The sequence below is a fragment of the Patella vulgata genome, chromosome 5 (genome assembly GCF_932274485.2).
Source record: "Patella vulgata chromosome 5, xgPatVulg1.2, whole genome shotgun sequence".
In the NCBI taxonomy this organism is placed as follows: Eukaryota; Metazoa; Mollusca; class Gastropoda; family Patellidae; genus Patella; species Patella vulgata.
In genome coordinates, this window is record NC_065883.2 from 41,432,677 (window position 1) to 41,457,085 (window position 24,409).

General features: G+C 36.5%; 1 protein-coding gene across 7 annotated transcripts in view; it reads right to left on the reverse strand.

The window, feature by feature from the left end:
• Positions 1-24,409, reverse strand: part of LOC126820655 (zinc finger CCCH domain-containing protein 14) — a 355,618-nt gene that overhangs the window by 265,859 nt on the left and 65,350 nt on the right. The window lies entirely within an intron of this gene.

Below are 24,409 nucleotides of genomic sequence, written 5' to 3' on the forward strand. Positions count from 1 at the left end.
GAATTACAAAAGGAATCAAGATCGTTGGGTTATAAACATGCATTTCAAGTTTCATCAAAATTGTGACCTCTAGAGTGTCCACAAGCTAAAAACAGGGGCCATAATACATGAAGTTTAGATCCGATACATGCCAATATTGAAAGGAACCGAGATCTTAGGGAGATAAAGCTATATTGCAAGTTTCCTTGAAATCGGATAAAAATTGTGACCTGTAGAGTGTCCACAAACAAATTGTGGACAGACGTCCGCACGGACAAACAGGGGCGACGACAATATACGTCCACATGAAAATGTGGGCGTATAAAAATTGTGACCTCTATAGGGTCCACAACCTTGATATACCATATTTTTACGCTATTTGAAAACGAACGGCAGCCATTATGTCTGTCAATTTTGGGCCGATTTTCACGAATTCAGCCATCCTTAGGGTGTAACGGTGATATAAACGCGATTTTTCGTACAATCAGGGGCGATAATTCAGGAAGTTACGGTCCGATATGCGCGAATATCGTAAGGAACCGAGATCTTTGGGTTATAAACTTACATTTCAAGTTTCAACAAAATCGGATAAAAATTGTGACCTCTATAGGGTCCACAAGCTAAAAACGTGATTTTTTGTACAAACAGGGGCCATAATCCATGAAATTTCGATCCGATACATGCTGATATCGAAAGGAACCGAGATCTTTTGGAGATAAACCTATATTTCAAGTTTCGTCAAAATCGAATAAGAATTGTGACCTGTAGAGTGTCCACAAACAAATTGTGGACGAATGGACAGGGGTGACGACAATATACGTCCACATGAAAATGTGGACGTATAAAAATATAGCAACTAAATGTTGTTTCTGGATGAAAGCATGCCTGACAAACGTTTCAAATCTAACGAGATGATCAAGAGTGCTCCTCTGGAACCAAAATTTACATTGGAGGTCAGTAATAAGGTTGTTGGACTCAAGGTACCAAACAAACCTTCGATTGATCAATCTCTCCACGGTTTTTGCAAATATAGCTAGTTAAAGCAATCGGACGATAGTTGGTAAGATTCGTATGATCTTTACCCGGTTTAGGGATGGGAATTATTGTGGCTTCATGCCACGAAGGAGGGAAAACCCCATCAACCCAAATCCGGTTATAAAGATCTAATAATATTAAAAGTGTAGAAAAAGGTAGATGTTTTAAAATCTGGTAGTGAATTTCATCTGGACCAGTTGCAGTATCCCGAATTCGTTTAAGTGAATTGCGGAGTTTAGCAATAGAAAATTGATCATTATAACATTCATCATTGTGGAACTTGAAGTTTAGTCGCCTTTTCTCCTGCTGATTTTTAATGCACCGAAAGTCATCAGAGGAGAAATTGGATGATGAATTGAATGAAAATGTACTGGCCAGAGAATTAGCAATATCAGGAAATGTTGTTAAGGTGGTATTATCAACATTTAGATGGTTAACTGATAATGCACTACTTTTACCTTTAATCCTATCCCATACCGATTTGGGTGTCGTACGGGAATTTATCCTAGAGACACAACCCTGTCATGAAGACTTCTTTGCCTGGCATATGGTTCTACCGGCCTTCGCCTGGACCATTTGGTATGCTGCAAGATTCTTCATGGAAGTTTGATTCTCAATGCGTCTTAAAATACGATCACGCTCTTTCAGAGCGGATTTGCAATCTTTATTATACCATGGTTTATTGAAACGTTTGGGCTGAGTCATGGTCTTTGGAAAAGCCTGCTCAGCTACATCTTGCAGAATTGAAGTGAATACGGCCATGGGCTCATCTGCATCTTCTAGCTCCTTTGAGTCAAAAGAGAAGAGACACAAAGATTCAAAAAGAGCCCAATCAGCCTTATGCAACTTCCACCTCTGCGGTCGTTCAACAAGAGAGGGTCCATTATTTTCTATCAAGATCGGAAAATGATCACTGCCACACAGATCTTCATTTACTCTCCAGGTAAAACCATGAAACAGAGAGCAAATGGTAAGATCGAGGGAAGAAAAAGAAGCTGTGGCAGTAGGCGAATCATTATTTAACAAACACAAATTATTAATGTTAATTAAGTCCGCTATTTGTTTATCTCTGTTGTTATCGTCTGGAATACCCCAGAGTGAATGATGAGCATTGAAATCTCCCGTAATAATAAATGGGAGAGGAAGTTGTGCAACAAGGTCATCAAGATCTGTGGGGTTCAGATGCAAACTTGGTGGTAAATATACAGAGCAAATTGTGATAGGAATATGTAGAGTCACCCTAACCTCAACTGTATGTAAAGGCGAGTTAAGGGCGACTTTACTCTGCAGAATATTTCCATTAAGGAAAATGGAAACAGCACTGTGTGCTCTACCATAATTATTAGCAAAATGATGATAGGCAACAAAATGTCTGAGAGATAAGACATCTGAATTCTTTAAAAAAAAGTTTCTTGTAAACAAATAGCTAAGTGAGTAAATTTTTGAATTAAGATTTAACTTCACGACAATTTCATTGCATAATGGAATTAGCCATGATCAGGGGGGTTTACAGGACTTCTATGATATTGTTTGGGGTCATGTATTTCAACAAAGATAGGTTGCCAGGCAACAAAACATACGCCCACAGCAGCTAAATCGTCCGAGCGGTCGTCAAGGGTTGTCGCATATTTATTCCTTTGTAGGTAATTGGGGGCCTTTACAAGACAGTTCCATACAGATCAGATTATAAATTTTGAGGTTTGAGTGTTTACAAGGTTCTACAAACTAAAACAAGGGTCTCAACTCTGGAAGTAATCTATAGAAATTGTTGAAATTTGACCGGCTTTTTAGTTTTACTAATTTAAATAATGCATATAAATTTCATACAGATCACATGATGACTTTTGTCATTCAAACATTCACAATCGCCATAACTCTAGAAATTATTGACGGAAATTGCTGAAATTCAATAGACCTGTTTCACAAATTTAAATGATGCATATAAATTTCATACATATCGGATGATAACTATCATCAATCGAGCATTAACAAGGTTTAACAAAGTGAAACAAGAGCAATAACTCTAGAAGTAATTATTGTAAATTGCTGAAATCCAATAAGCTTTTTCATTTCACTAATTTAAATCATACATATAAATTTCACAAAGATCGGGTGATAACTTTTGGCGTTAGAGTGTTCACAAGGATCAATAAAGTGAAACAAGGGCCATAACTCTAGACGTAATAAACGGAAATTGCTGAAATTCAATAGGATTCTTCGTCTCACTAATTTAAATAATGCATATAATTTTCAGAGAGATCGAATGATAACTTTTGACAAGGATCAATAAAGTGAAACAAGGGCCATAACTCTAGATGTAATAAATGGAAATTGCTGAAATTCAATAGGCTTTTTCGTATATCACGAATTTAAATAATGCATGTAAATTTCAGAAAGATCGGATGATAACTTTTGATGTTAGAGCATTCACAAGTGAAACAAGGGCCATAACTCTAGACGTAATAAACAGAAATTGTTGAAATTGAATAGGCTTCTTCGTTTCACTAACTTAAATATTGCATATAAATTTCACAAAGATCGTATGTTAACTTTTGGCATTAGAGCGTTCACAAGGTTCAACAAAGTGAAACAAGGGCCATAACTCTAGACGTAATAAACTGAAATTATTGAAATTAAATAGGCTTCTTCGTCTCACTAATGTAAAAAACATATATCAATTTTAAAACAATTGGATGATAACTTTTGGCGTTAGAGCGTTCACAAGAAACTGTGGACGATCGACGGACGGACGGGGGCGACGGCAATATACGTCCACATTTCAATGTGGGCGTATAAAAACATCCATTTGATTGTCCTGTATCCCGAACCTGTTATATGTTCCGACAGGATCCTCGTCACCTTTCCTACTACGGAAGGTATTAAGTTTTGAATTTTTAGGAACGCCCTTACCAGAACGTTCATTGTTAGCATTTTTGGGTGGATCTCCACCAATCGGTTGCGGAGTGGGGGGCATAATCTCCTCAATCTAAGACTCCCCAGACTTATTAGCAGTCTGGGTGCTGAGAGAAACATTTACAGGTTTTGGGGAATTGGGAGGTTTCTTCTTTGACGAGGATTCTGTAGCAGCTGGAAATTCAGCAGGTGTTTGCTTTCCCCTTACATACGTTTTTACTGTGTCCAAAGCGTTGATAATGAAAGCAACGCAATGGATTTGGGATGTAAGGGGTAACTGGAATGGCAAGAAAATCAGTTTTGATCACCCTAGGAAGATCTGGTTTATAGGTGTTTGTTTGGATAATATTACCATTACGTCTGATGGAACTACGTTTAATGTATGTAACACCTTGTGAGGCGAGATTTTTAAGCATATATCTCTTCCTCGCAGCTGCCTTCTAAATAAAGAGACCGTATAACACATTTTGAAGAATTAAGCGAGTTATGCGGTGCAACTTTGATCGGAATGTCAACATTATTTTTTTGTCATTAAACATCAAAACATACATAAAGCTTATTCCACAATTTCTACCGGAAAAGCTGATGGATGGGAATTATGTAACAAACCGAATCGGACTACGAAGGCTAAAAATACAGTTTTTGCCAAAATGATGGCAATGAAATGGTCAAGAATTGAATGAAAATTGAATGAAAATCAAATACTAATTGACACTTAAGACTCATTTGAATACTATATTTGTTTTGAAGGCTAAAAATACAGTTTTTGCCAAAATGATGGCAATGAAATGGTCAAGAATTGAATGAAAATTGAATGAAAATCGAATAATAATTGAAACTTAAAGATGGGTTCCCAGAAAAGTATTTATCGGGTGGTTATTTCCAATAAAAGTATGGTAATTTTGGTATATATGGAAAGTAGAGATATCCAATCTTACTAGAAAAATACTGGATTCCCCGAAAAACACTCATGGAACGTATACAGGACAAAAATGTAAGGGTTCCCCTAATCAACAGCCCGACAATTAGGAATTTCTGCACGCGGGATGTCAAAGGTCACACGCGAACATTGAGCGCTTGATGTACAAGTTGATAAACTAAACAAAGAGTTAGACGTACAACACTTTCTGAGATAAAAATGACAGAAAAAGACGCGGGTAGTGGATAATCCGAGAATTTAATTAGGATTCGATATTTGTAATAAATAGTAAGCGATTAAAGACAACATCGTCTTATGTATGCAATGAATTCTCCTCTGATGTCCAAGAGAGGTAAGTCAAGTCATGTAAGGTAAGTCAAGTGATGTAAACGTGACCTGGTTTGATCGAATTTTTATAGCAGGACATTCCTTCGCAATTACAATGTTTGAGAAGGATTTGAAGCAAAATTATGACAAATTAATTCGTTTGAATATGTTTTTAGTTGATATATACCATTAAATCATCCAGTTTGTACGCTGGAAACCCATCTTTAAGACTCATTTGAATACTATATTTGTTTCGAAGGCTAAAAATACAGTTTTTGCCAAAATGATGGCAATGAAAATGGTGAAGAATTGAATGAAAATTGAATGAAAATCGAATAATAATTGACACTTAAAGATGGGTTCCCAGAAAAGTATTTATCGGATGGTTATTTCCAATAAAAGTATGGTAATTTTGGTATATATGGAAAGTAGAGATATCCAATCTTACTAGAAAAATACTGGATTCCCCGAAAAACACTCATGGAACGTATACAGGACAAAAATGTAAGGGTTCCCCTAATCAACAGCCCGACAATTAGGAATTTCTGCACGCGGGATGTCATTGGGTGGTTATTTTCAATAAAAGTATGGTAATTTTGGTATATATGGAAAGTAGAGATATCCAATCTTACTAGAAAAATACTGGATTCCCCGAAAAACACTCATGGAACGTATACAGGACAAAAATGTAAGGGTTCCCCTAATCAACAGCCCGACAATTAGGAATTTCTACACGCGGGATGTCAAAGGTCACACGCGAACATTGAGCGCTTGATGTACAAGTTGATAAACTAAATGAAGAGTTAGACGTACAACACTTTCTGAGATAAAAATGACAGAAAAAGACGCGGGTAGTGGGTAATCCGAGAATTTAATTAGGATTTGATATTTGTAATTAATAGTAAGCGATTAAAGACAACATCGTCTTATGTATGCAATGAATTCTCCTCCGACGTCCAAGAGAGGTAAGTCAAGTGATGTAAACGTGACCTGGTTTGATCGAATTTTTATAGCAGGACATTCCTTCGCAATTACAATGTTTGAGAAGGATTTGAAGCAAAATTATGACAAATTAATTAGTTTGAATATGTTTTTAGTTCATATATACCATTAAATCATCCAGTTTGTACGCGGGAACCCATCTTTAAGACTCATTTGAATACTATATTTGTTTTGAAGGCTAAAAATACAGTTTTTGCCAAAATGATGGCAATGAAAATGGTGTAGAATTGAATGAAAATTGAATGAAAATCGAATAAAAATTGACGCTTAAGACTCATTTAAATACTATATTTCTTTTGAAGGCTAAAAATACAGTTTTTGCCAAAATGATGGAAATCGAATAATAATTGACACTTAAGAGTCATTTGAATATTATATTTCTTTTGAAGGCTAAAAAGAATTGAATGAAAATTGAACGAAAATCAAATAATAATTGACACTTAAGACTCATTTGAATACTACATGTATATTTCTTTTGAAGGCTAAAAATACAGTTTTTGCCAAAATGATGGCAATGAACATGGTAAAGAATTGAATGAAAATTGAATAATAATTGACACTTGTATGGGCAAAAATCCTTGACATGTGTCTTTGACGATCCAAACACAGAATCGAACCCAGGAAATGTTCTCAAAATGCAACCTGACTTCTGGGATGGTAATGTGTTCTCCATGATTTTCATGTACCTCATGCTGTTCACCGGAACCAGCCCTATAAAATGCACACCCATACCTGGTTGATTCATTCACACTACAACGTCAGCAGCATGCCACGACAGCCCACAGGAACCAGGCGCTTGGAAGACTCGATGCTGGCCACACTCCCCAAGCCGTTGCCAATCACTTTCAGGTCAATGTTTGGACTATCTACATGCTTCAGCAACGCTTTCGAGCCACCAACACCACGAATGATCGCCCCCGAACTGGTAGACCAAGGGTTACCACAAGGCGACAAGACCGCCATGTTGTGCGACAGCATGTGCAGAATCCCTTCACACAGGTATCTGAGACAGCTCATCAGACAGCAGAACACACGGAAGACCCATCAGTACCGATACAGTGTGCCGACATCTCACCATGCCGTAGACCTTACCGTGGACTGATCCTCACCCCTCGCCATCGACATGAACATCTACAATTTGCCCAACAACACCAGAACTGGCGACACAGGCAATGGAAAACTATTCTGTTCACAGATGAGAGTTGGTATTGCGAATCAACCGCTGATGGCAGGACCAGAATATGGCGTTGACATGGCCAGCGTTATTTTGACCAATGTGTCATGGAACGAGTCTCATTGGGAGGTCCAAGCATAATGGTTTGGGGTGGAATCGGCCTGAACCAGAGAGTGGGTCCTGTGGTGTTCCAAAATCTTGGTCCAGGGAGAGGAGGCGGCATCACAGCCGTGCGCTACATTGATCAAGCTTTAAGACCCCTTGTCATGCCACATTTCGCAAACCCAATTAAACATCTTTGGGGTGAAATTCAGAGGAGACTTAATAACGTCGTACCAAGACCAAACACAGCCGATGGATTGTGCCAGGCTTTTCTGAGAGTGTGGTTCCAGGTGCCAATGGTGTTCATCAATCGTCTGGTCCACTCCATGTACAGACACTGCATTGCTTTTATTGACACCCGTGGTGGACACACCAAATGGTGATGTATAGACTGTGTACAGACTCTAACAATATACGACTGGTACCGTGGAATCTCGGGTAAATAGCGTTATTATCTAATCTATGTAGAATTATTCATAAATATCATTGAATTTGGCCTAATAGCATTCAATTTGTCCTTGTATACAACTTAAATCTCAACGTGAAATTTTGATTACCAAGCGTTAATTAACTAGTGTTAAGTTTGTCGACACGTGTGTAATTATAAGCGTCCCGCTTAATTTTCACGACTGTTCAATAATAAGTTGGACCGTTCAATTTCCCGAGTTGTGATTAAAATTAGTCAAGGTGTCCAATTACGCAAGGTATTCAATTCTGTTGCCGAACATCCAATTTCACATGCGTTGTTCAGATTTTAACGAAATGTTTATATTGAAGGAGTTGTAATATAGTAATGCTGCCGTGAAAACGTGTACATGTATAATGTACAGGCCGGTTTGAATAACAACAAAATGAGTTCGGTAATCTCGGGAAACCATTTACCGGCATTCTGTATCGGTTAGGATTTGTTTCTAACGCACTGTACATGCATATAACGTCAGCCAAAATGTATGCAACAATGAACAACTTACAATTTTTTTACAACATATCATTAGATCTTCGTCTATAACTTAGATGTAATCCATCAATTATTATATACGTCATACGATGAGCTAGCAGCTTCAGTTAATCTAAATCAATCATTCATAGAGCACTCGATCGACTCCACGGGGCGCTTAACGGTAAGTCACGTGGTCAGAAACGCGCCATTTTTGGGACTATATTCTTAGTCTGTCTATGTTAATCGGCGACAAATCTCCGCTGTGACAATATACATCTACTTTAAATGTCGCCCAATTCATTTCGGTGGAAGCGGATATTGAATAAGTTCATTGTTGCATACATTTTGGCTGACGTTATATGCATGTACAGTGCGTTAGAAAAAATCCTAACCGATCCAGAATGCCGGTAAATGTTTTCCCGAGATTACCGAACTCATTTTGTTGTTATTCAAACCGGCCTGTACATTATACATGTACATGTACACGTTTTCACGGCAGCATTACTATATTACAACTCCTTCAATATAAACATTTCGTTAAAATCTGAACAACGCATGTGAAATTGGATGTTTATAATTACACACGTGTCGACAAACTAAACACTAGTTAATTAACGCTTTGTTATCAAAATTGCACGTTGAGATTTAATTTGTATACCAGGACAAATTGAATGCTATTAGGCCAAATTCAATGATATTGATGAATAATTCTACATAGATTAGATAATAACGCTATTTACCCGAGATTCCACGGTACCAGTCGTATAGTGTAAACCTTCTCGTAATGTCTTGGAATTGTGATGAATTAATCACTAAGGTGTCAACATACTGTTCACCAAAAATTGCTTGGATCCATTTAGTAAGTCGTTATCTAGAATGATTTGATTAAAGTGCCTCTCTGATTTTGAAATCATACCGACGTTTTTTTTTTGCTGTTTAGTATATTAGCAGTTGTCGAGAAATAAGCATTTCTGCATGCATCACTTTTCACGTTATTTTGCCTGTAAAAAAAGTTAATTATCATTCGATTTTCAATTTTGTTTTACCATTTGATGCCTACCCAGCAAACACAAAATGTTTTGGTAACATTCGTAATTGGTCCTTATATGGTTGCGTTCAGAATGTTTGTTTATGCACGTTCTTCAAACGTTCAAAAAGGGTTCAGAGATAGACTGTACTTTTTATAAAGGTTCCAGAAACATCACCAGAATGTTGTCTTTTGACGTTTTATTTTTACCTTTATTCAACAATGACCGAACGTTATTTTGAATGTTTTTATAATGTTTCATCGGCAAACGTTGCATTAAAACATTAGATGAAGGTTTATACTCCCTTTTTTATAAGGTTATATCATTGATAGTGTGAGACGTTACTAAACATTAATTAATATCGTTCTACTGACGTTTACTTTAGAAACATTCAGATTAGTTGTTCCGAGAACGTCAAATGAACCATCTGATTCAACGTTATTTCCAAAGCCTGGTCAGACAACCTGTAAACGTCTGTAAGCTATGTTTTTTTTAACGTAACTTTTGTAGCGTTTTAGCTTATGATTCTTTGAACGTTATTAATATATTTGTTTGTGACGTTTTATTGATTATATTGGAATTTTGTTTTTAAAACGTTCTGTTTTCCTAATGTAAAAACGTTGAAATCAGACCAAAACAAAAAAAACTTCCAATAAAGTTCTCAAAACGTATTTCCATTTTACTTCTTTTTTTACATTTTACATCATTGGCAAACTGTGCATTAAAACATTAGATTAATGTTTCAACTCCGTTTTTTTGGGCGTTATATCGTTGATACTGTGAGACGTTACTAAACATTAATTAATATCGTTCTAGTGACCTATCGTTATTTAGGATGTTTTAATGTTCATTGACAAATGTATTAAAACATTAGAGGAATGTTTCAACAACGTTTCTTTTGGCGTTACATCCTTGACACTGTGAGACGTTACGAAACATTCATTAATACCGTTCTATTCACGTTATTTTAGAAACGTTCAGATTAGTTGTTCCAAGAACGTCAAATGAACCACCTGATTCAACGTTATTTCATAAGACTGGTCAGACAACCTGTAAACGTCAGTAAACTATGTTCTTCGAACGTAACTTTCGTAGCTTTTTAACTTATGATTCTTTGAACATTATTAATATATTTGCTTGTGACGTTATATTGATTATATTATATATAGTTTTTAAAACATTCTAAAAAAGCTGAAATTAAGACAAAAAATACAAAAAAATAACTTCCAATAAAGTTTGTAAAACAATTTCCATATTGCATCTTTTTCCTGTACTTTAACAATGACCTGATGTTATTTTGGATGTTATTTTAATGTTCATTGGCAAACGTTGCATTAAAACATTAGATTAATGTTTCAACCCCGTTTTTTTACGTTACATCGTTGATACTGTAAGACGTTACTAAACATTAATTAATATCGTTCTAGTGACATTTTCTTTTAGAAATGTTTAAATGAACCATCTGATTCAACATTATTTCCCAAGCCTGGTCAGACAACCTGTAAACGTCAATAAGCTACGTTTTTTAACGTAACTTTTGTAGCGTTTTAACTTATGATTGTTTGAACGTTATTAATATATTTGTTTGTAACGTAATATTGGTTATATTGGATTTTGTTTTTTAAAACGTTCTGTTTCCTAATCTAACAATTTTGAAATTTAACGAAAAAAAAAATAACTATGCTGAAACAATGACAATTCTCTACGTAACCAACACCATGGCCTTGACCTCTGGGACATGTTTCTACAAGGGCCTTTCCGTTTTGAGTTATAGCTTAGTAAATGTGGGAGGTAAGGTCAAGTTCAAGGTCATTTACGAAATGTCATTATATATACCATAGGTCAAAACCAAAGGGTCAAACATTTACCTTGAAAAAGAAATTTTATTTCTGACTCTTTTTTCACTCAGCAGATTTGATGGTCATTTTATGTTCTTTTGGCCCATGAACTTGAACTTGGCCAAAAGTTGCATCTTAATCTGGATATTAGGTCAAATGCAAATTGGCCTGTCGTGGTATGACCTTCTGGGCTTTTTTCAAGTTCAAGGTCACTTCTCGGTAGGCAACTACATGGGCTTTAACATATCAAAGGTCCATTTACCTGACTTTACCACAGGTTTCACAGTAAGGTCGAGGAAAATTCATTATTAATTTCCATTTTTTAACAAGTTTGATATGACTTTGACCTCTGAGGTAAAATAGAAGGCGATTTTCTGGTTTACCGTTGACGATTAAGTTGAGGTAGCCGGGGCCTTAAAGTCATCAAATTAAAGATTTTTCCCTAAAAGCAAATGTTCAAGCTAAATTATTTTAGTCCAAAATTTAACTTTGACTCTGCCGACAACCAGTTTCCCAGCGCAATTTGCGATACATATTGTGTCCGTTGGTAATCAAAAATTATTATTAATCATTAATATGCCTGTCATTTTGGATATTGACACGAAGATTTATCCACATTTCTCAACACTTTCAACGTGTATAAAATATCAATTATATTTTATAAGCAAAACTGATCTGTGAAAAATTACGGACAGCCCTGCCAGACAGCAGCGCTATAAACGGCCTACTCTTGTATCGAATTTCAACTACGCTAATGTGTACACGGGACCTCGTGTTTGCGTTCCATCCGAACGATTAGACAGTTTCCCTTGTCAGACCCTCCGTCCTGCATCACTGACAAAGTCGGTGGTACGAACCTCTATTAAATGACGTGGGTGGGGGTATCTATAGTAAACATAGCTGTCGGCGCTATTGCACTTTCGTACCTCTACCAGTTCCCGTGGTCGTAGGCACTTGAAATTTTTAGAGGATGTTAAGGGGGACTAGCAATGACCACACACCAAATTTCAGCCGAATCGATCAATAACTTTTTATTTTACCGACCTTTTAATTTCTAACGAGAGAGAACTTCATCCCTTTGACGCCATTTGCTTTGTTTACTATTTAGACTCGAATAACAAGACACTAAGACAGAAACCGACATACTGCACTAGCTGCCTAACACTGCAGTTCATAAAAATTAATATAATTTTCGTATACTTTATTTTTTGCGCGGACAGTTTTCTAACATCTGACAAAGGTAGATTAACGTATCGTTTCTCTTTCATGTAAATCTCCAAGCAACATACCGACGTAAATTGTATAATGCCAACGGCAGACAACGGAAAAACGCCGTATTGTTGGTTACGTCGTTTTGCCCTTGACCAAATGTTGGCCTTGACTTTCCCGGAAATGACTTCAGTATCTTACGTCATATTGTCCCGCGGTTTTTGAAGCCTGTGGGGGTTTGTTTCTAAACGTCAACATGGCGAAGAGACAAATAAATACTTCTGAAGTATTAAATATTTTAATGAATGATGACTCTGACGATTTAGTAGACAGTGAAGACGAGTATTTGCCCAATGATGAAAGTGACAGTTCAGAAGAGCCGGATAGTCCTGTAGCTAGTCGAAGGGGGCACCAGCACCACCAGAGGAGGAGGCACCAGCACCACCAGCGGAGGACGCACGCGCCGCAGAAGTGTACCAAGATGTAGTTAATATTCTGAAAGGGATTTATAAAAAAGCTGAGATGTACATCTTTGATACCCAAGAAAGTGTTGAGATCGAAGTTTTAGTGACTGATCAGGAACCAGAACCAGATCAATTAAATATACCAGATGACAAAAAACCAGAAGAAGAAATTGTAGCCAAAAGGAAAAGACTGCGTTTAGAGAGTGAAAGAATGGAGAGACAAGCTGGCACATCCTATAAGGCCACCCTGCAAAGATTCATGTAAAAAGGGGTGCACAAAAGTCTTTGGAAGTGATGATCGTAATCAGATTCACAAACAATTTTGGTCAATGAATTTTTATGATTGAAGAAAGTGGGTGTGGAATAATGTTCAGCAGTCCAACATTAAACGAGTCACTACTGAACGTGCGACTTCAAGAAGACGATATACTTACTCATACCGTTTTCAGAGAGCTGAAGAATCTGCTGGTGGACTTCATGATGTGTGTAAACCATTTTTTCTTAGTACTTTAGGATACGACCAAAAAAGTGATAGCGCTATTATGAGATGCCTGCAAAGTGCCCCATCTGATTCACTCAATCCGAATTCTGATCAAAGAGGTAAACATGTTCCTAACAATAAATTAGACCAGATTAAAATATTCGCTCATATATTTCGATACAACCCGTCTGTTCACCATTATAGAAGAGAACACGCCCCAAACCGGTTATATTTACCTTCAGAAATTACAATTAAAGATATGCACGAGCATTATGTCCAAAATATTGAGAAAATTAGCATTGAAAGTTACAGAAAGTGCGTTGTGGCCAAGAATATAAGTTTTACTGTGCTGGGTTCGGAAGAATGTGAAGAGTGTAAGAAATTCCAGGAACACAAGAAAACGCATGTAGATGGAAGCGATATAAAGGATTGTGAGCAGTGTTTAAATCATGATCATCACATCAAGCGTAGAGATGAAACGAGGATAGCATATAAATCTGATGTTGAAAAGAGTTCGTTGGACGAGACATATTTTTATGGTTCAGCAGATCTTCAAAAAGTTATAATGCTACCTCGTATGCCTGGTGTTAAAACGTGCGCCTTTACTCGTCGAATTGTAGCATTTAACGAAACGTTTGCATTGTTGGGGCAAACCAAAACCAAAGTAACTCCTTTGTGGCATGAAGCAATTAGTGGTAGGAATGCTCCTTACCTGGGCTAATGAAGACGGGCATACGCCATACAGTGTGCTATGAGGGAAATTTTGCCCGGGCAGCGGCACTATCGCCTACTCTTATATCGAATTCCAACTGCCAAGGGATCTTTTACGTGCATTCCAATGTATACACGGGACCTCGGTTTTCGTCTCATCCGAAGGACTAGACAGCTGTCCTTGTCAGGCCCTCTGTCCTGCATCACTGACAAGGGGGAACCACGCCAGAAAATCTGGATGGACTTTCTCAGCCAATGCAGGGATCGAACACCCGACCTCCAGGCTAGCGTCTTACCCACTTAGTCACGTGATCCCCCATGTCTATTATGCAAAATGAAGAAGTGTAATGTGCAAAATAACAATTATATTGTATTTTGTATTATTGAAAAATGTATTCTGTATTTTAACACAGTGACATTGGTATTATGGAGCAATGGAAATTTCAAATTGTAAAACTAAAATACGTATTTTGAATTGCTGACTTGCATTTTGCACTGTGAGCATTGAAATAATATTGGCAACGTTATCCTTCCATAGATAATTACTGCCAAGGTTATTGCCCTTGATAACTAAAACTGTCAGCCAATTGAATTTAATTCATACATATTGAAGGGTAGAGTCTACGGTATTGTATAGTGATTGTTTGATTGTTAACTAGATATGTACTTAAAAGTTTTAGTAAAAGTTAATTAAAAATAATGTACATGTATTGTCTTTTCTGTAAGTAATGAAACCAGCGGCTGCCAGGCAGTATACGCCCACATTTTCTAGAGATGGATAGAGAACAAGCTAACAAGAAAGTGATTTTTCCTACAATCAAGGGCCATAACTCAGGAAATTACAATTCGATATGCGCGAATTTCGAAAGGAACAAAATCGGATAAAAATTGTGACCTCTATAGGGTCCACAACCTTGATATACCATATTTTTACGCTATTTGATAACGAACGGCGGCCATTTTGTCTGTCAATTTTGGGCCGATTTTCACGAAATACAAACTCAGTCATCCTTAGGGTGTAACGGTGAAATAATAATACGTTTTTTTAAATCTGATAAAAATTATGACCTCTATAGGGTCCACAAGCTAAAAACGTGATTTTTCGTACAATCAGGGGACATAATTCAGGAAGTTATGGTCTGATATGCGCGAATATCGAAAGGAAAATTGTGACCTCTATAGGGTCCAAAAGCTAAAGATAGGTTGCCAAGCAACGAAACATACGCCCACAGCAGCTATATTGTCCGGGCAGTCAACAAGTGTTGTCACATATTTTTACTTTTTTCGGTAATGAAACATTTATAATACATTAAAATCTGATTAAGAGTAGAAACAACTCATAAAGTAATTATCAGAAAACCATTAAAATTTGTTTGGTTTTTATAAAGTTCTGCCCCATGCTAACGTTTAGTATACAAAACTTTTAACGTCATGGATTTAGCTGTTCAAGTCATGAAGATTCTTGAAAATCAATATACTTGTTCGTCTCAAGATCTTAAACATTGTGGATAAATTTAAAGTCAATCTGATATTAACTTTAGCCTCCAGAGCTTACACAAGATTTTTCAAAGTGATCAAGGGCCATAACTCTTATTATCGGAAATCGCTGAAAATCACTAGGCTTCTTCGTCTCATGGTCTTCAACTCTGGCAAAAATGATCAGAAATCGCTGAAAATCAATAGGCTTCTTCGTCCTATGACCTTCAACACTGTATATAAATTTAAAGTCAATCGGATATTAACTTTAGACTCTAGAGCGTCCACAAGAATTTTCAAAGTGATCAAGGGCCATAACTCAATAGGCTTCTTCGTCTCATGACCTTAAACACCGTGTATCAATTTAAAGCCAATCGGATCTTAACTTTAGCCTCTAGAGCGTCCACAAGAATTTTCTGGCAGTAATTATCGGAAATCGCTGAAAATCAATTGGCTTTTTCGTCTCATGACCTTAAACACTGTGTATACATTTAAAGTCAATCGGATATAACTTTAGCCTATAGATCATCCACAAGATTTTTCAAAGTGATCAAGGGCCATAACTCTGACAGTAATTATCGAAAATCGCTGAAAATCAATAGGCTTCTTCATCTTCTGACCCTAAACACTGTGTATAAATTTCAAGTCAATCGGATATTAACTTTAGTCTATAGAGCATCCACATCGGATATTAACTTTAGTCTATAGAGCATCCACAATTGCTTGTGGACGCCGGACGGGGGCGACAACAATATACGACCACATTTCAATGTGGGCGTATAAAAACGTGATTTTTCGTACAAACAGGGGCCATAATCCATGAAGTATCGATCCGATACATGCCAATATTGAAAGCAGCCGAGATCTTTTGGACATAAACCTATATTTCAAGTTTCGTCAAAATCGGATTAGAAATTGTAACCTGTAGAGTTTCCACAAACAATTGTGGACGGACGGACGGACATCCGGACGGACAGGGGCGACGACAATATACGTCCACATGAAAATATGGACATATAAAAATTAAAGCTGTTGAAGTGGAAAAGCTGTTCTTTGAAATATTGGTTTCAAATGCACCCTAACACATGTTTAACTAATCCTAAATTTGATTTTAGAAGCCTGTAAAAAATTACATATAAACAGTACTATTAAAGAGATCAATGATTCCATTGGGGATACCCTCAAATATGCTGAGGTAATCAACCTTTTTTTTATATTTTCAATTTGAAAGAATATTGTTGCCATGAAAGTCAGTCCATCAGTCTGCCAGTAATTGTGAAACTTCATCGGGCCAGAGAAAATCACAAGTCCAAAACTTAAGTGTGACTGCAGTCAAAAGATTTCTCTTATCTATGATGAGATCTAAATAGACTTGCAAAAATCTAAGCAGAGCAGTATCTAAAGTGTGTATATTTATTTGATGTTTGAGACCCCCCACTAAAACTTTTAGGTCATACATTTATCAGGAATCATAACACATATTCTAATGTTATTGCGGCCAGGGTTCTTGATATTTTTTCGAACATAATTTGCAGAACTGCCAATTAAAAGAGGTTAAGTTAGGCAATTGATTATCAATTTCCGGTTTTGATTACCATTTTGGGAAATTGTGATTAAATAATGTCTACCTGTTGAATTTGCAATATAATGCAAAGCTTTATTTAGGTATCATTTCAAAAATTATTATTATAAATATAGATTTCAAAATTTGCCCACTGCTACATGTATCTATTCTTGCATGTGCTACAACTACTTTCTTCAATGCAGTGCCAGTTGAGACACTGGTTGTAAACATGTCAGAATAGTTTTGATGTGATATTTCAGGGTTGATTAGTATTTTGGACAAACAAAATTAGCATTTACTAATCACAATCATGGCATGTGCTATCATCCACTCATTAATTTACTGCATACATGTATTTGTATAGACATTTCATGCCAAAGCTAACTTGCCTTATTTTGTTTTATAATTACAGAGAGTTACCGTAAAAAATACAAATGATACTAGGGATGAGTTATAATTATATACCGATTCTTTGATACTGCATGAATTATATACTGATTCTGTGATACTGTATGACTGTATACAGATTTTGTGATTCTGATTACTTTGATACTACATGAGCATATGCTGATTCTGTGATAGTGTACATTTGATCATATACATGTACTGATTCTGTGATTCTTGTTACTGTGATACTGTATGATTATATACTGATTCTGTGATACTTTATGATTATTTACCGATTCTGTGATTCCCATTTCTGTGATACTGTATGATTATAATAATTTGATCATATACATGTACTGATTCTGTGATTCTTATTACTGTGATACTGTATGATTATATACTGATTCTGTGATACTTTATGATTATTTACCGATTCTGTGATTCCCATTTCTGTGATACTGTATGATTATAATAATTCATATTTTGTGATAATATATGCTAATACTGCAATCGGATATTAACTTTAGCCTCTAGAGCGTTCACAAGATATTTCAAAGTGAACAAGCTAAAAACAAACCAGATTTTTTGTACTTTCAGGGGCAATAATCCAGAAAGTTATGGTCTGAAATGCGCAAATATCAAAAGGGACTGAGATCTTTGGGATATAAAGATATAAAGAATCGGACAAAAATTGTGACCCCAAGAGGGTAGACAACCTTCGTATTGCATACTTTTACACAATTTGCGAACAAAGAGCGGCCATTTTGTTGGGCAGTTTCATTTCGATTTTCCCCAAAATTCGAATTCAACCTTCATTATGGTGGAATATGGTGAAATATTTAAAATCTGACAAAAAAATTGTGATCCCTAGAGAATCCGCAAGCTAAAAATGCCATTTTTCGAACAATCAGGGGCCATAATCTAGGAAGTTAAGCTCGGGTATCCGCGATCATCAAAAGGATCCATGATCTTAGTGTGTAATGGTCATATATTTACACATTTTTTTTAAATCAGATAAAAATTGTGACCTCTACAAGGACCACAAGCTAAAAACGTGATTTTTCATACAATCAAGGGCCATAATTCAGGAATATCGAAAGGAACCAATATCTTTGGGTTATTAACTTACATTTCAAGTTTCATAAAAATCAAAAGAAAATTGTGACCTCCAGAGGGTCCACAACATTGATATACCATATTTTTACACTATTTGAGTACGAGGGGCAGCCATTTTGTCTGTCAGCTTTGGTACGATATTTACGAAATTCAAATTCAAGGGTGTAATGGTGATATATTCGAACGTTTTTTTAAATCAGATAAAAATTATGACCTCTATAGGGTCCACAAGCTAAAAACATGATTTTTCATACAATCAATGGCCATAATTCAGGAAGTTATGGTCCGATATGCGCAACCATTGACAGGAACCAAGATCTTTGGGTTATAAATTTACATTTCAAGTTTCAACAAAATCTGATAAAAATTGTGACCTCTATAGGGTCCACAACCTTGATATACAATATTTTTACGCTATTTGAGAACAAGGGGTGGCCATTTTGTCTGTCAGTTTTGGGCCTATTTTCACGAAATTTGAACTCAGTGGTCCTTAGGGTATAATGGCGATTTACTAAAACGTAATTTAAATCGGATAAAAATTATGACCTCTATAGGGTCCACAAGCTAAAAACGTGATTTTTCGTACAATCAAGGGCCATAATTCAGGAAGTTACGGTCCTATATGGGCGAATATCGAAAGGAACCGAGATCTTTGTGTTATAAATTTACATTTCAAGTTTCAACAAAATCGGTTAAAAATTGTGACCTCTATAGGGTCCACAAGCTAAAAACGTGATTTTTCGTACAAACAGGGGCCATAATCCATGAAGTTTTAATCCGATACATGCCAATATCGAAAGCAGCCGAGATTTTTTGGGGATAAACCTATATTTAAAGTTTCGTCAAAATCGGATAAGAATTGTGACCTGTAGAGAGTCCACAAACAATTGTGGATGGACGTCCGGACGGACAGGGGCGACGACAATATACGTCCACATGAAAATGTGGGCGTATAAAAATAGGATTAAAATTGTGACCTCAAAAGGGTCCACAACCTTGATATACCATATTTCTATGCTATTTGAGAATGAACGACGGCCATTTTGTCTGTCAGTTTTAGGCCAATTTTCACGAAATTCAAACTCAGCCGTCTTTAGGGTGTAACGGTGATATAATAATACGGTTTTTTAAATCAGATAAAAATTATGACCTCAAAAGGGTCCACAAGCTAAAAACGCGATTTTTCGTATAATCAGGGGACATAATTCAGGAAGTTACGATCCGATATGCGTGAATATCGAAAGGAACCAAGATCTTTGAGTTATAAACATGCATTTTAAGTTTCATCAAAATCGGATCAAAATTGTGACCTCTAGATTGTCCACAAGCTAAAAACGTGATTTTTGTACTATCAGGGACCATAATTCATGAAGTTATGGTCCGATACATGCCAATATCGAAAGGATCCGAGATCTTATGGAGATAAAGCTATATTTCAAGTTTCGTTGAAATCGGATAAAAATTGTGACCTGTAGAGTGTCCACAAACAAATTGTGGCCGGACGTCTGGACGGACGGACAAACAGGGGTGACGACAATATACTTCCACATGAAAATGTGGGCGTATAATAAATATACGCTTCCAAAAAAGTCGGGGATATTCAGAAACAATACAAAACTGCGGAAATGCACTGCTGTTTTTATTAGAGGTAACCAGTGTATGTTAATAACAGGCCAATTGCCTACACATGAACATAAACAGTTCATATGGGCAGCTTATCTGACTGCCCCATTTCACTCGCAAAGAGATACACCGTCAAAAGTGAAAATATTTTGATTTTTGTCTTAATAATGAGTAATTGCTCCACCAATCAGCAATTCATCGTGGCATGCTCCTAATCAACCATCCAATCACGATTTGGGGCAATCTGACCTACTCCTCTTGCAGTGCCAGGGCCAATTCTTGTAGTGTTATCGGTTGACGTTGACGAACACGTCTCCTGATCAAATTAAACGTAACACACTAAAGCAAACAGTAAATCTTATGCAGGAACTGTGCCAAAAAAAAAAATACCCCCCTTTTTGGGGTCTCAATTTGTCCCACTTGATGGTGTTGAAAAAAGGAAAGTATTTTGATACTGAAGAGATGAGTTGAAATCTCAAAATTGTATCTTAAAATGAAGTAAGGGATGTTTCTATCCACCAGAAGTGTCAAATTCCAACAATCTTAATATTTTTCAATAAAAAAATTGTTTAAAAAAGTGTGTAACTAACGTTATAAATTCCAGCCAAAAAACCTGATGTTTTATTTTATTGAAAGAGTGGCTCACCACCTGTATCTATATTTATGTTTATGTTACAAATGAAGAGGCATACTTGAGTGATATGATGTAAGAATTTCTGTTGATCTAGAGACGTTTGAGAAGAAACTTTTCAGATTTTCGATCGTCCATTTGAGATTCTGTCAAAGAATCACACCCATTATTTCCATTTATGATGTTCGATATTTCCTGTCCTGTTTTAAATCTATGTCACTCCCGCAGTTATTAGCTCCCTTGTCCTACACACTGTTCGTATACCTCACGATTTTGCGGGTAATTAACCCTTTCATTGCGTCTACCCGGTAGTACCAGGTATTATAAAATGTCGTTAAAATATGCGTACCCGGTATTACCGTGTACTCAGTAAAGCCCTCGCTAAAATTAGTACCGTAACTGCAAGTGCCATCTATTGTATTTTCCGGCAATACTATATACCGGAAAACAACCGGAAAACACCATTTTATACTGAATACCGGAAAAACACTAAATACCGGAAAACACACTAAATACCGGAGAATACCCTAAATAGGTAACCTGGAGACTGGCACCCTAAATAGGTAACCAGGAGCCTGGTCCTCCGTGTGCCTGGGTTAGGGTTAGGGTTAGTTTCCGGTTTATAGTATAGCCCTTCTCTGGGTTACCTATTTAGGGTGTTTTCCGGTATTTAGTGTGTTTTCCGGTATTTAGTGTTTTTCCGGTATTCAGTATAACATGGTGTTTTCCGTTGGTTTTCCGGTATATAGTATAGCCCGTATTTTCTATACATTAGAACATATTTCCACGTGTTTCAAAGCGGCAAACCGTAAAATGGCGAAGTGCATAGTGACAACGTAGACGATGCACTCTCGACGAAGTCGTGAATGACGTCTTGCAGACCAACACGTGGACAATTTCAAGGTGGGTGATACACATAATTTGTTTCCAGTTACTTGATAATGATAGTAGTGAGGACTGTGATTGGTATTATGAAGTACGTGTGGCTATGTCTCCCGTGCATGATGAACAAGCCCAATGTGAACACGATAGCCCTGTGTCTGCCGTAGATTCTGACAATAATTCTGATGTTGATAATAATGCTGACCTGCTGGATCGTAAAGAGCATAGGCAATTCCTGAGTCCCGAACGTGTAGATCTATTGACTGACTATATTGATAATGATATCATGATATTGGACTTGGGGATGAAAGTGAAAGTGAAAGTGAAAACAAGGTATTGCAATCCGCACGTGGTCATGGCAGCGGGAGACGTGATGCGCGTGTTCGTGGTGGCATTGCTCATGGCTGCTATTGATATTTTTGTTCATTTTATATATCTTTATCAAAATCCAGTGAAAAAAACAATATCTCATAAGTATTTCATGAAGAAAAATTCGTATTCGTGTTAGCTTTAGTGAGAAATGAGTAATCCAAAATGGCCGCCATGACGTCACGTGACTACATTATTATGCAAATTTCCAAAATTCTATTTTTTTATCCACTTAGCCCAACCTTATGCCCATCCCAACAGACAAAAAGATTTTTCATAAAAGCTTCCATAAGTACTGTTTGGCATTCATTTCCAACCCCCTTTTTTTCCTTAAAAAAGGGTCTAGCATGGAAAGGGTTAAGAACAGCCGACGCGGGGACCCGATATGTAAATTCCGTCCATAAACTTTTGTTGTCGGCACGTCCGTTATGCCAAAATCATGTCCGTTATATTATTACAAGAATTTGGCAAAAATTGAGGACATTAGAGATGCCAAAGCCACCTGTTTTGCGCTCAAAATCAAGAGCCGCTCCACACATTTGGGTGATCGAAAAAAAATGAAAGACTCACCCAAATTTAATAACAGTTTGACCTTCGGTTATACGTGTAACGGATGTGATGGTGGATGAAATTGATAATGTCAAACATCACTACCGTTACAAGAAGCTAAGATAACCTAAAGAAATTGATGAGTCTTTATTAAATTACATAGATTGTCTTCTTTTTAAATGTCCTTAAACTAAAAATGGAAAAGATTGTTAAACAGTTAAAACACCGACATTGTACTCAGATACACCTCACCCTATTAATTGGGTCAATAGTAACGTCTGTTACAAAAGGTCACATACGTTACATAGTAGGGAGTCATGTCCGTTACAAATATTTTGTACAATATTGATAAAACAGTACAGAGCAGTAAAGTTTAATAATAAAATAATCATTCATCAAATATTGTAACATATCGGCTGAGAATAACAATGAAATCATGCCCAAGAAAGAGTGTAGAAGAGTTATCAGTTTTGATATTATCACACTACAAATAAACTCGGCCAGTATTTATTAGCAAATTTGGGGCAAATATTAATTGGACATGTCACGTCTGTTACAAGCTCGCTTGGTCTGCAAAATATGTATTTGCACAAAAACAAAAACAGACGACAAGTTATCTTTTCCATTACAAAATTTGAAAGATGAATTATTAATACAAGTTTTTGACCCCCAAAGAATTGGAAAAAATTAATTTAAATTTAACTGCCTTTTCATCTGAAGTTCTACACCTTATCGTGGCTTGTGTCATAAAAATTTCACAAATATTGAATGATAACTTTTGGAGTAATAGCGTTCACAAGGTTCTAAAACAATCGGATAATAACTTTTGGAGATAGAATTGAATTAATGAATGAAATGGAGTTTAATGGCACGTCAGCTCCAACTGGGCTATATTGCGCCAAACACATGATGAATTTAATAAGACAAATTAAGGAAATATCACAAAATTGTAATTATATATGTAAATAAAAACAAATATCCTTGAGATGCTTGCACTCAATAAGAATGTGCTTAACTGTCAAAGGAATATGACATTATTCACATTCTGGTAGAGGCTCTTGCTTCAAGATGAAAATGTGGGTTAAAAATGTATGACCTATGCGAGAGCGACACAAAACAACCTCATCCCTCCTGTTAGTGCTATAGGAGCTTGGCCAGTCTCCTAAGAGAGGCTTTATGTGATGAAGTTTGATTGTGCCTGCACAAGAAATTCACAAGAAATTGTGGACGACGGATGGGGGCGACAGCAATATATATACATCCACATTTCTATGTGGGTGTATAAAAAGGAATCAAGCGCCAAAGGCGGACAAAAATTTCGGACAGCTAGGTATAATATTTAGGTAACTGAGCTTTTAGCGCCGTAGGTGCGAAAAAAATTCAGATAATATGTAATTTGGGACTGGGTCTGAGGGGGGCTTCAATCCACAACATACATAAATTCTAAAAAGATCTGTAGAGTGATCTGTTGATGACAGACGGTCAGTAGACAGACCACATTTCCATTTCGATACAGTTCGTCCACTTATGACCCTTATGCTTTACACCAAATTTGGGTGAAGACATAATACACTGTGTTTTGTATACAGTAGTTTAGTAATTATTTCAATATTACTAATTTAGTAAGTAATAATTTCAATATTACTAATTTAGTAAGTAATAATTTCAATATCTCTTGTCTGGTAATCCG